Here is a 6,517-nt window from a genome sequence, read left to right on the forward strand (position 1 = left end):
AAGGAAGGGTCCCACGCTACAATCATGGTCTGGACTTTGAGAAAGCTCGTGTCGTCCAAGAGGTCGCAGGTAAGGATTAAACACGCTGACCTTTACACATTGATGTTCAGGCTTGGGTGTTTTGTTGGGGATCGTGAACTGGTGACTTCTAAATAAGCTGCAGCACTTATTTTTCATCAGAGTCCTTTACTGCTCCTGTTATTAAAACTCAAACCATTTGTACAATTTGTTGACTTATGAGAACACTGTGATATTGCCAGACATTCAGAAGTTGTTTACTGCTTTACCAGTCACCATCATATATTTCCAATATTTGAACCAGGGCTAGATTGCAAGATAAAAGTAATCCGTCATGTACGTTCATATTCAAACACCAAAGATAACACAATAGGTTAAAAAAAATTTCAAAGAGGTGCTGATGCAACTTTATGATCCTGGAGATTGTTAAATCTCATATTTTGTCTCCTGTATTCCTATCACTAAGAGCTAAACATTGGCAGTGCATCACAATCACTATACTCTCAGTCCAATCAGACATGTTTTCATGTTCGTGACTATATTACTACAAATAGTTATATCATAGGAAATTCTATATAATTAATGCATTTCCATCATATAACAGATTCATGCACTCCCAGCTATTGGAGGCGCACATATTTGTAAAATAGCATCAAAAAATGTCACCGCTGGGTTGGGGGGCCATGTAAAAATTCTTTTCATAGGGCTCAAAATGCCTAGCGGTGCCCTTGACTATACACACCAAATACATTCAAAAAATGAATCAATGCCTGTCTGAAACAGAGTCAATAACTTCCAAACATCATAACCTTGTTAACTGTGTAATTTTATTGTATAATGATTTTATATTACATTGCTTCAATGTTAGTAAGAAATATATACAATACATGTTTAAAAAGGAAATTATTTTGCTTCTGCCAACTCCAGTGAATTGAATCCATGGTACATTTGAGTGCTTCTATTATATTTGTGCAAAAACAAAATCCTGTGAATATGACATTGCCATGTTGTGTCCGCCGAGTTGAAGCATTGTCTGCAATGGCTTTATACAACCGCATAAAGGGTACAGTTTAGGTATTTATCTGGAAAAATCTGCCTGAGTATAAACAGTCATATCACTAAAACTGAAAAACAGAATAAATTATGATTTTCATTTTTTTGTCTCTTTTCAAACAAAAAGGCAAAAGATTTTCAAGGTCTTGATGTTGCAGTGTGAGTTTTTGTAGCTCTTCTGTTGTTGTTTCTTCGTTTTTGTTTTGGGTGAATGGCCTTAAAAGTTAAGACTGATAAAACCAACAACCTTAAGAATGTATTTTGAGCTCTGGGAAACTTAAATGGGCCTTTTGGAGAGACCAAACAATTCATTGGTTTATACTGTATATCTCCACAACCCTCATTTGGAGCTGATGAGGCTGATGATTTCACACGCCGTTATGAGCAAATCAACGCTGTCATTCCAGCATCTTCTGTGATGTTGGGACTGAGCAGGTGTAAAGACGCGAGGGGTGTGAGGGGGTCACACAAGACTCACTTAAGTTGCTGGATGGTGTCAGACTAGAGTGGCTTGAGGGTCTGCGGTAACACCCTTCCCACTAAAGATTAACAACTTTCAGCACCACATTGACAAAGCCTTCTTGCTTCCTCTTTTTCTTTCTTTCTTTCTTTCTTTCTTTCTTTCTTTCTTTCTTTCTTTCTTTCTTTCTTTCTTTCTTTCTTTCTTTCTTTCTTTCTTTCTTTCTTTCTTTCTTTCTTTCTTTCTTTCTTTCTTTCTTTCTAAGTGTCAACAAGTGAACATGACTGCCTGGGTGGGTATTTTAGGGACTTTCACCACAAGGACCCCAAACTCTGACACCAATTAAAGAGATTATGTCTCAAGTAAAGGGGCAACTGCAGCCGTGTGTTAACGTAGCGACTTCTTTTGACAAGATTACAGGGTTTCATGCAACGGTGCATGACCTCCACAGGGTGCTGCTGCTTTTACTGAGGTACAAGCAGAAAAAAAGCTTAACAATTACTTACTACTCAGAGACACAAAATGGTTACAGATTACACTCTCACTCAAGAACAATGACAATAAGACATTTAGCAGAGGATTTTATCCAAAGCAACTTAAATCTTTTAGCAATTAGGGTTAAGGCCTTGCACAGGGGCCCAAGGTGGTTCATCTTGGTTGCCATTCCGGGGGTTGAACCTGGTCCTCCAGACCCAAGCCCACCTCTGTAGCCACTAGACTACCACTCCACAATTGATCTGCAAGAAACAGGTGTACAATGGGCTTCTTATAAAATGACAAAGTCTTGAGGCAAGACTGGAAAATGCTTGGAAGTTATAGAAGCTGTGATTGAATTAGTGAGTTGGTGTGGCCGCAGTTCTCCTCAAAAAACAGCCAAAATGCTGTTAAATCAATTTTATAAATCTTACTTTTGCAATTGAAATATAGTCTGGTTACTATAGAATGACTTTATTTTTCATCAATGATATTATACTTTTAATATTTATATGTTTTATTTCAAAACATGATAGATAAGGAATATTTTTAAAAACTGCTCAGAGGGACATCTTGTTTTTCTGTCGCTTCTTAATACTTCAAATAGCCCAAAAAACACTAAAAGTAAGAATCTCCCATGCTACTAACTGTACCCTGCGTCTATCCTCCATTTTTAGGGTTGAAATTTAACCAAACTAAATCATTTCAAGGAGGTTAACCAGAGAAATCACAACACCTTCACAAATACAGTAGCTATATGGAGCATGTAGATCAGATTTTTTTCTTCTTTTTTTCCCCACTTTTCTGATGCACTCCTTCGTGATGGGCAGGTTCATGGTGAGGAAACTTCTCCAGCCCTACTCCACCCCCTCAGCATTTTCCCTTTTGTCCCTGGTTGTTGTTGTGTGTTTTCATGATAATTGGCAGCAGTTGAACTGGGAGCCATAAATCAAGAAGTGCAGAGTATATTAATGAGAAAGACCACCCAGGAAAGGTATTCTCTCTGCAGTTTCTTAGCAAACAATGTGAGGATACTCGAGTCTGCCATGCTTCGAAAACAATGAATGAACCTTCACAAGAGCAATGCTCCCCTGCTGCCACATTTCAGCAGGCCAGCAGGCTAATGACTGTTGTAAGTACTGATTAAGTATTTATTTTAGAAAAAGCATTCTTACAAAACAGATCATTTTGTTGGACCACATATGGGTTCCCGTTTTTTTTTTTTTATGGTTTTTTTTTTTCGGTTTGGTGTGGGGTGAGCAGCTGAGACACAAAGAGTCAATGGTTCTATTTATGGGTTAAAACTAAATAAACACAGAAATAGCCAAGTGATCACAATGAGCTTGGAAGAAAAAAAAAACATTTAGAGAAGTCAAAACAGATTCTAGCACGATATTTTTATTTTCTTGATCTATTAAAGCTTAAAAAAGGAAATTAAGCAATCATTTTTAAATCATACAGGTAATTTTTCAAGGAAAAATCAATATATGTCACGATTCATAAGAATTATTATAATACAAAAAACAACCTACATTTCCCTTCAAAAGTCTCTTTTAAAAATCCACACCAAGATGCCTTGCTATAAATAAATATTTTCCCTCCATTAGAGCAGATCCTGAGCACTGAAAGTAGTGCTATAATTGTCTTCCATTATGAAACCTCACAAAGCTAGACCATTGGCTACTAAAATACCAAGGTTAATCTTGATTAAATGTATTTCCAGGGCACAAAAAGCATGTTTTACATAAAACATCCTTCAGGGGGATTGAAACATGATGTTAAAAAATATATAAAATACGGCTGATGGCAAGGCCAAGCATCCCAACTTTCAATTGAAAGGTATCAAAGAGATTAAAGAAAAACCATTATAAATCAACATACCACTAATATGCCTGCATCAGTCCTATTATCTTTCACCCCAATTCAAGTCACACCAGCAATACAAAGCTGCAACTTTAATCCTTTCTCAAAGTACATTCTAAGATTTTACATGAACAGGTTATCACTGCATATGCAGTACTTTAATGTTTTCAGCTTTTGTAACCACTGTTCATAATGAAAGACAAGTTAGGCAGATTTTAAGAAGCAGCTTACAATAGGCTAAGTGCTGTTTAGAAAAGTCAAAATGGACTTGTTCTCCATCTGTAGTTTTCTTACATAAAAACAGGCTGTGAAGGTGAATATTAATAGAAGCTAATTCACACAGACGGTAGCCTTACAACTGGTTTTAAGCTTTACTAATCATTGTCTGATGTTAATGGAAGATATTGAAGTTCAAATGACATGGGTGATTAATTCTGGTCTCGAAACGACTGCACATATTCAACCATGCCCCTTTCTTGTTTCTGGCTGCAGGTTGAGGAAGTCCTCCAGCAGTCTTAACGCTCACTGTCAGTGGTTTCTGTTCTGTTATACTTCCCTTTACCCCACACTCTCCGATCATAACATCTTTCTGTGGAGAAATACAAAAATCTCCCCGACCTGTTGGTGTGTTTGTGTTCAGGCCTCAGACAGGGCAATGATGTGTATTTTGTTATACAACGATGGACCCAAAATAGCAGTTTCCATAGATAGCTAGTGGTGAATGGAGAAACCCTTTTCACATAAAAAGCAAGGAGGCTGGAGGGCAAATTAGTGTAGCCTAATTGTCGCTGGCAAACAAAACAATTCTCATTTTGGGCAAGAAAGTGATAAGATGCCTTAATGGCTGCTGCTTTTGCTGTTTTTACAGAGGGGAAAAGGGCTTTTTCTTAAGGATATCAGTAGAAACAAAGATTCTTCTTTGTGGACAGTGAATGTCTCATCATTTACAAAAGAACCTCAAACTCCACCGGGGCTGTTTTCAAATGAAACATAGAGACACATGTAACCTCAATGTTTCTTCTGAACAAAGTCAAAGAAAAGTTAGTTGGTTTTTTGTCTGTGTGTGTTGGTATATTAGAGAAAGAGAAGACACTTGTTTTCTGCAGAAAGTTTCATGTTTGTATGATGGGATATGTTTCTTAACCAACTATTGCAATCGAACAATGGCTGTTATACAGTTTTAAGTGAATAAAAGTGAATTAAATTCTTCTCCGCACAACCCTTTTGCTAAGTTCTTTTGATTGCAAGGCTGAAGACTAAACACTAAGATCTGACCTCATTGCTGAGATAAACCATGCTGACATGCAGTCATATGACATAGAAAAATCATATACATGCTACATTTCTGTGTTATTAGAAATTCTTTCATCTTGCATTCTTTCTCTTCTCTATCTTTGAACCTATTTAACCTCAACAAATTTTCATTTTCTGATATCAAAAGCTTGACTAGAGCTTGGCCTCACAAAAAAAGGCTTTATGTTCTTTTAGGTATAAAAGAAATTCATTTCATTCATTTCATTCATTACAAAGTATAAAGCATAGAATGACAAACAGGTTATTCGTTTATTTAGGCAAATTAGAGCCCAAACCTGCATTGTATGACTAAACAAGACAGAGACTTTATCGACCCTGAATATTGTACATTACTGTAAAGCCAGAGTTAATAGGAGTGGGAATAGTGTTTACAAGAGACTTAGTAATGCCAACTGCAAGAACACTGAATTTCAAAGAGGAATGTAAAAGAAAGCTGTTAAAAGTCCACTGATATGTGGGATAGTTCAGTGAGTTGAGTGGACGCCGTCACTCTCATGCAGGCGGTGTTGGTTTGAGTCCCGGCCTGGCACTTTTTGCAGCGTGTCTTCCTCTCAGTCTACCTGTTTCCTGTCCACCTACTTTCCCAATGAAGGCCACTAGTGCCACAGTACTCTGATATGCAGACATCCTTCTGTCAGGCTGACATCGAGTACTGCACATGATTCACTTGACACTGGTGGTGCACAATCAAAGCATACAAAAAAACTCAATGTTAGATCAAAACTGCCTGGTGCCTGACCTTTCAATTCTTGTCTTCTGCTTAAGTTAATGTTAGCAAATGGAAATGTGTTACATGAGAATGTGTCCCTCAGCTGGAGAAGACACAATGCCAAAGCATTTAGATGTAGCTGCATTCTAAATTTAGGTCATGGAGGTTTGTGGGCACTTGTTGATGTATACTGTCTAAGGTCCAATCACATTACCACATGTTTTTTTTACAGTGCATTTTTGACTTTGACCAAGCTATTTCAAAGCCTTGATGCTTTTCATTTACAGCCATTTAGTTGCAGATTCTGCCGATGTTCTTGGAACTATTGTCTTACTGTAAGATCCCCCTACTGAAGGGGGATCATAGACTAAATTCAAAAAGAACTGGACAAATATCTTGTGATATGATCGATAGGTTTAGTGAAAAGTCAGTTTTAACTCCTTCTTTTCTTCCCTGTATCTCTGGATAGCACCTGCTAATAAGGATGGCACCGTATAGAGACTCCCCAATGCCGGTTAATCCAACAATAGACACATGGGAGAAACTAGGAAGGCTGGATGCCACCTGGAACACGCCCACTTCAACTCAGTTACAGCAGTTTAGGTATTTTTGTTTGCTTTAACTCT

Source organism: Cololabis saira, chromosome 16 (genome assembly GCF_033807715.1).
Source record: "Cololabis saira isolate AMF1-May2022 chromosome 16, fColSai1.1, whole genome shotgun sequence".
Classification (NCBI taxonomy): domain Eukaryota; kingdom Metazoa; phylum Chordata; class Actinopteri; order Beloniformes; family Belonidae; genus Cololabis; species Cololabis saira.